The following is a 7,644-nucleotide window of genomic DNA, read 5'->3' as shown; positions in this document are numbered from 1 at the left end:
AGATACAGAAGTGCCCGGCAATTCACAGATAAGGGAATTAGAATATGAATAAATCAATTTACAAAATATTTAGAAGTCAGCCTTTCTGCTAATTTTCTTGAAGGTTTATAGCAATTAAAAACACAAAATTTGGTTATACGAAATATGTTGCCGACTTGGTGAAAAAGCAAAAAAAAAAAGCATTACCAATTTTGTTGTTTAGATTTGATATATCTAAATCTAGATTAAACTTTAATAAGGTGGGGCCACAGAATAATATTTTAACATTTTGAAATCCACCACGATGATATAACATTTTTAATCATTTTTATATTCCTCAAATGCAGAAACTGAACCTAAATACTACTAGAAAAATGCTAACAAAATAAAATAGTTATCTTCTCATAAAGCATCAGTTCTCACACACAACTTCATCAACTTCCCTAGAAACTAGAGTAAAGTCTACAAATACAGCTAGCCATGTAGATGCCTAACAACAATCTCAAAATTTGCTGAACACATTCAAGCCTTTGGCTTTCACTTCAGGTCTTTGTTTATTTAAATAATGCGTTGCTTTAGGTGTGTCCTTCAAATTATTACACTGACAAATCCATATAATTTATGACAACAGCATTAAGGTCATTCAAATTCTACTTATCAGAGTCTCTCATAAGTAAGCTTTCTAAATCAGGAGAGGAGAGGAGATACTTTGTGGCTTAAATTGGTTTGCAATGTAAACAACATTTATTGGTTAGATTGGTATGACACATGTTAACCTATTATTAAGCTAGTTTTTGGAAAGGCTTGTCACTCAGCTTTCTGAGAATGGGCAGAGTGACAGGTGTCTGGTTGCTGTCTCTGTTTGAGAATATAAACTGGGTGGAGCATCAGGTCCTTTCCTTGTCTGGCTTTCTGAAAGCAACAGAAAAAGTCATTTAGCTGTATTGGTACAGCCCCACCTGCACCACATGCACACACACACACACACACACACACACACACACACACACCCCACCGCCACTACCACCACAACTTACGTGCAATGGTTCAGTTTCCTATGAATGAAGACGGATGCCTGTTTCAATGAAGAGAGACACAGATGGAGAATTTCTCATCATTTGTAGCACTTTTCAACTTGAAGAACATGAGAGAAAACCTTTAAATATGAACTTTAAAGATTCCGTGGCGAGAATACAGCAATGCAGTTCTTACTACTTGTCATTTACAGTCAAATGTAAAATAAAAAATAAGTGACTTAGAAATAATACTTACTGACATGTCTAGGTAATGAACAAAATATTTTCTTTCCTATTTTGAGCCTTTGAAAGAAATATTACAAACAACAAGGACTCATTTACAGACCTGACGGAAAAATTTCTGGCTAACCTTGGTGTCCTTGGTGTCTTTGAGAAGGAGCCAAATTGCTTCAAGGCTATTTATGGAAATGCCTAACAACACTTTCTGTTACAGCTTACAATAAAGAAAACTTTTACTAAATGTACTGTGTTTATTTCTTTACAGATGTGATCTGAAGACATTTTATACAGAGGAAGAGTGAATGGGGATGGGGGCTTTGTGGTGATCTCTGTCAGAAGCTGGAAAGACATCACAGTTCTGGACATTTTTCTTTCTCTGTATCCACATTCTCGGGCTCAGCCCTGTCACTCTGCAATTTTGTTCCTCTATGGCCATTACACTCGTATCTTTTTGATACACACAGAATATTGTGTCTTTTTCTCTAAGTAGAAACATGTGAGTCTTCTCTTTTCCTAGGAGAGGAACACAGCTTGGCTAATTCATTTATGGAAAAATATTTCACTTGACATTTACTGTATTCTTTATACTTGTGAAAAGATAATGGTTGTTATTGAACAGAACTTTGTGGAATTAAAGTATATAAAATATTTTGGTGACTCATAGTATAGTATCATCTGTAAAATTCTATTCATAATATAACAAAATCTAATGAATGTAGCTATTCATATTAATAAATTATAAAGTAAATTATAAAGCACGTTGTAAGAAGGCTTAACTGGAAGATCATGATAAGCTATTATGCGTATGTTTAATAAGTGAATGTAAACTATTACCAAATACTTTGAATAGCAACTAATTTAGTATATTTGATTTATCTTAAAGGGAAAAAAGTTTCCACAGCTTTAAGAAAAAGTATTTATACTTCAAGCCAACTATTAATGTTGCATTTGAACCAAGGAGTAGGGATACACCACATACAAGAAGCCATTTGATCTACTTCCTTTTGTCAAAGCATGAAACTATCAAAGTCAGATCATTCTCTTTTATGTCCTTCACTATCTTGAAGAGAAAAGGTCATGTCCATTCTCTCTAAAACATTTTTCATACCCCTACTGTTGTAAAATTTTCAAAGATTTATCTAATATAGTCATGAACTATATTAGAGCTGAAAGAGAACTTACCTATCTAATAAATACCTATTCTAATTTTAGGGAAGACCAGTTGAGCCAAAACGATTTTCCCAAATATATGCAAATCATTATTGCAAAATGAAGACTAGGACCCTTTGCTGGTTGCACTTAGTCCTATAGTCTTTTTTACAACACTTTGCTTCTACTCAGGCATAATTTTCAAACAGACAAGGGTAATCATTTGCATTAGTCTGGTTTGACTAAACTATGCTGCAGTAAAAGACAGCCCCCAAATCTAATTTAATATAGTAATTTTATTCTCATGGAATTTTCATGACGTGTAACTTTCCTGGGTAACTGCCCTCCAACTGCCATCAAGCCTCCTTTGGTCTTGTAGGCGCTACCATCACAACCTGAGTCTTTGTCACCATGGCCAGAGGAGAAGGACCATCAAGAGTTCACAGCTATTCTTCTACGCTTTGGTGCAGATGTTATATGCATCACTTCTGATTATAGTCCATAAAACAGAATTAATCTTATTACCCCATATAACTACAAGGATACTGGAAAATAATCATTCCTGTGCCCAGGAAGAAGAAAAGTAGATGATGGTTGAATACTTGTAATGACTTACTAATAATGTCTTCCTCATCATCCAACTCTTATTTTCATAAGCCATGGTGTCTGTTTGAGATCGGGTAGCCTCTGCCACTTGTTAGATGTGTAATTTATGCTTTATATTGCTTTCTTCCCTACTACGTATTAACTTCATTGGGGAGTGGTCTTATATTAAAACATTTTGTATCTCTAGTACCATATACTGCTTTTGCACATGGTAAATGTTCACTAATGCTTTGTTGAATGAATAAACAAATAAATGAATGAATGGTAACTAGTCACTCAGCACTGCTCTCTTGTGGGTAATTTCATTGTATTTTTGCTGCTCTGGCAACTTATCTATATCCTAATTTTGCTTCAAATCAAACCTTCTCAGTACAGCCAACAGGAGTGTCATCTCTACAATTTTAGAGCTGTGTCAGAAGTCCTCATTTATCATTTTCCATGTACCACGTTATAGTAACATTGGAGAAACAGATAAGTAGATAACATAGTGGTTAAGATCAAGAGCTTAGTGTTAGCAGCTGGGTTCAAATCCCAGCTACTGTCAAACTGTGACCTCAGACAAATGGTTTAAACTCTCTACGCCTTAATTACATCATCTGTAACGTGAGAGTGAAAAAAAATAGTAACTATTTCAAAGACTTTTAAAACATTAAATGTGATACTCTCTGTAAAACACTTAGAAAAAAGCTTGAAGCAGGTGGGCAATAAATTCTATCATACTTAGATATGATATATTTGACGTAGAGATTTCCTCCCTAAAGTTATAGAACACCTTTGAGGTCAGAGACTGCGTTGAATCTTTGCTACAAGCACACTCAAGTACTGAGGTCAATGACTTCCCCTGAGAAACCTTCAAAAAATATTTAATAAAAAGCACATTTCCAGAACACGGAAATCTTCCCAGGAAAGGTAGGCACATTTGGGGATTAATGTAAGTGAGCTAATTAGTCATGTGGGTATCACGAGGTATGATATTTAAAAGGACTGAGGTTCACCAGACAAAGAATGGCAAGTGATTTCTTTTAACTTCTTAGCACTTTGTGTCAGATTTCTATTTAATAATGATTTTTCATCTATTATTTTATGTGATAAATAATTTTTATGCTCTCCTTTGTAAATTTATGCAGAGAATCCACTATAAGAAGAATTTATAGAAATAGAGTAAATAGAACTATGGGAGAATTTTTAACACTTTTAAATTTTAGTCATATAGATCTCTTAGGTAATTTTAATTCACATTTTAGTAAATTAAATGCTTTAAGAGGAAAATAAAATAACCTCTGTTACTCTAACCAGGAAGTAGGATAATTGCATCATTTAATCCTCACGTGGAAACTTAAGTATTATTGCTCAACACAAATGTTTATAGATGAAATAAATTAGGGTCAGAAGTTTTAAGTAACTTGCCCAAGAAGATCCAGCTAGCAAACGGCTGAGCTAGAATTTAATTTCATGTCTACATTTGTCTAGTTATTTTTTTGTCAAGATGTCAGGTACAAATAATTAGATTAATAATAATTTTTGCCTCATGGCACACTCTGATTATTGGCCCATATAAAGCCATGTTTAAAACTTTTCAAAAAGACATGCAATGTAAAAGAAAAAAATCCAAGCTTATCAGTTATTTATTGTTATTCATTTGGCATTAATTATATTTTCCCTTAAATAAGCTTATGAGCTGATATTTCTGCAGAGGAGTCCATTAACTATGTGCACATTGCAGGGATGGTTCAAGTGCAGAATGAATTAGCATAATTAAGGAGCTTTATCTGTGACCTACAGTAAATCATTTCCTTATATTTTATCATCAGATTTAAATACTGTCTATGTAAAGTATTGCAGACAGAATTCCAGAAGATTAGAAATTGCATCCTACGACGAATAGGTAGCTACAAACCTAGTTTAACTCAGGGATAGCCTTCCCTTGTAAGGTCACTGTTGAAGAAGGTAATAGAGTAGTCTTGGGTTTATTAGTAGGATAGATTGCCTGTTGTCAAGGGATCACATAAGAAAATCTCTGAGAGCCAAAAATCCTGCATGCTGTTTTCCTATTCTTTAAAATGAAAAAATAACACATTTACTATGATGAATTAATACGAAAATACATGTAAATTTCTTTAATGTCTCAGTATGCAATCTATAAGAATTGTGAATATTACTATAATTTTAATAGATACATATTGTTTGTTGAAGGACTAGACACCTCCTAGATTGAATAAAAGTATGGCCACTTTTGCAAGATACCTTTTAAGGAACAGTGTTGGAAAAGAAAATAACTAATTGTATCAGATTAATTCTCAGTAGACATGACCCTGCAGCAATCAGGATCCTACAATAAGGAATGAATTCCAGAGAGTTTTATGTCTTCAGGGGATGCTGCTTAGAATACTGCTTACAAACAGCCAAGATTCCACAGAAGCCACTCATTCCTTAGCAAGGAAAGTCTCCTTGGAGATTAACTGTAAATCACGTTTCCACTTGGAACGGGGAGAAGCAACTGAGGACCATATGACTTGTCCCTTCCTCTACCAGTCCTCTCCCAAATCCAAACCTCACCACGAGGCAGCAGGCATAGATCATTCATAATATGCCTAAAAGTGGAAGAACACCAACAAACTGCATTTCGTAACTTGCCTTGAAAAGAACTTGATTTTGTGCTCATTATGCCTTTAAAGAAGAGAGAACACAAGTAAAATAAGGGAAGGGAAGGTGCCCCTATTTCAGCCAGTGACACAGTGATTGGTAGGATCCTCGAGGTGCAGTGTGATGAGCCTGGTGTTGCCTGCTTAAAACTACCATGAAATGAATTCAAAGAGAGGTCCACAGAGAACAAAAGAAAGTATGACAATAAAACTATTGGCTTTTATGTTGTTTTAAATTAACAGGGGATTAAATTAAGCAAATTTAAAATGGCATTAAAAGAGTTTCAATACCATAAATGCAAGAAGTTAAGACTTGCACTGTTTTACTCTCCACTTTCTGTTAACGAGTGGCAGTACAAATTCCCCTTCACAGATCACCTGTAAATCTTTGCTTAATAGGCACAGGATTTACTAAAAACAACGCCGAGAGGAAACCACTTTAAGTTAGAGTGCTGTCAGAATTCACTCAAGTTTTTATTTTACAGAAAAATTGAGATTGTAGGCTAACCGTTCACTCTTATTTTGACAAATGTGTACATTAATTTACTTGCAGTTGCATTCTTGGGTATTATTCAGGCCCTTAAATCTTGATATCTTCATACTTTCCGTTCTCTACTCACCTCTGCAGTCCTGAATTTACGTACCTTCTTCTTAGGGCATAAAACTGTCTCATAATGAAGGGCAATCTGTTTAGAGCATGTTTACATATGTGTGCCCAGAATATCCAAGGCATTGCAGTAGCAACAGAGGCTCACCCATTTAATAATAAAGCTGCAATGGGCACGAATGTTTCTTCCTTGGCCACCTGGCCCCTAAGAGAGTGTGGCCCCACAGCCTGCATCTAGCAGAAGGAGGAGCACTCTCTTTCTACCTTCTACATCCACCCCTCCATCTGGGTAAACTAAGAAGCTTTTATGACATTATAACATTGTAACATTGTCCAACTCCACCAGAAACCTGAAACTCGACTGTGGCTTTTGCCGCCAGAATAAATAAACAAACAAACCTGGATCTATAACTAAGGTTTAAGAAACAAATCTTGGTGAAATAAAGTCCAAGAATAGAACAAAATAATTTTTGAAGTAAATCTTCAAAATACATGTAAACTCCTTAGATGCATGCCTGGCAATTGGTAAGTGCTCACTGAGTTATTTTACATTAAAAATTATTATACATTTTAAAAATAAATAGGAAACAAGGGTTGAAGGTTGAAAAAGTCTATGTAATTATGTATTGTGTTATTTTTCTCTCACGTAGTTGTTTCTGCTTACAAATGACATGGTCTACATCTCCAGTAGGAAAGTAACCCTTCCAGATAAATTAAAATCAGTACTTCAAAATGTAGAGATGAAATGACCACATCCCTAAGGACGTGATTCTAAATTTCAATTCAATAACATTAAATCACAATTATATTTGGTTTAGAAGTAAAGCATCTAAAGATTCCACTTAAATCAAATTAAGAGCACTTAGACACAATTATCAATAGTATACAATTTGAATCACTTGGGATCAAGCCTTAGCAATTGCCCTAACCACAGGCAAAATAGCAACTGAAATCTAAAAATCAAAATTTAGATGAGTACTTTTGTACTTCCCATGCAGGCAGAAGATATTACGTTCCTATAGTCCATAATGTAGACAGGAAATGAATATACACGTGTAGAGATTTTGTCTGGAGCGTTGGAACAAATTTAAGAGCTTAACAACATCCATTTGTTATCTTTGTAATATGGGAGCTATAATTCTTTTTTTCTTTTTAATTCTTTTTTTTTTGTGAGGAAAATCAGCCCTGAGCTAACATCCGTGCTCAGTCCTCCTCTTTTTTCTGAGAAGACCGGCTCTGAGCTAACATCTATTGCCACTCCTCCTTTTTTTCCCCTTTTCTCCCCAAAGCCCCAGTAGATAGTTGTATGTCATAGCTGCACATCCTTCTAGTTGCTGTGTGTGGGACATGGCCTCAGCATGGCCGGAGAAGCGGTGCGTCAGTGCGCGCCCAGGATCCGAACCCG

At 35.1% G+C, this 7,644-nt stretch overlaps 1 long non-coding RNA gene across 1 annotated transcript in view; it reads right to left on the bottom strand.

Annotated features, from left to right (window-relative positions):
- Positions 1-311: 311 nt before the first annotated feature.
- LOC147917351 (uncharacterized) overlaps positions 312-7,644 on the bottom strand; it is a 124,585-nt gene continuing 117,252 nt past the window's right edge. The window contains exons 2-3 of the long non-coding RNA XR_015552097.1: positions 1,017-1,054; positions 312-891 (exon numbers count right to left, since the gene is read on the bottom strand). This is a non-coding gene — a long non-coding RNA (uncharacterized LOC147917351). The remainder of the gene's footprint in view (positions 892-1,016; positions 1,055-7,644) is intronic.

The sequence above is a fragment of the Ceratotherium simum genome, chromosome 4 (assembly GCF_057802395.1).
Source record: "Ceratotherium simum simum isolate JZ-2026a chromosome 4, ASM5780239v1, whole genome shotgun sequence".
Lineage (NCBI taxonomy): Eukaryota > Metazoa > Chordata > Mammalia > Perissodactyla > Rhinocerotidae > Ceratotherium > Ceratotherium simum.
This window is presented reverse-complemented; position numbering and strand designations above follow the sequence as displayed.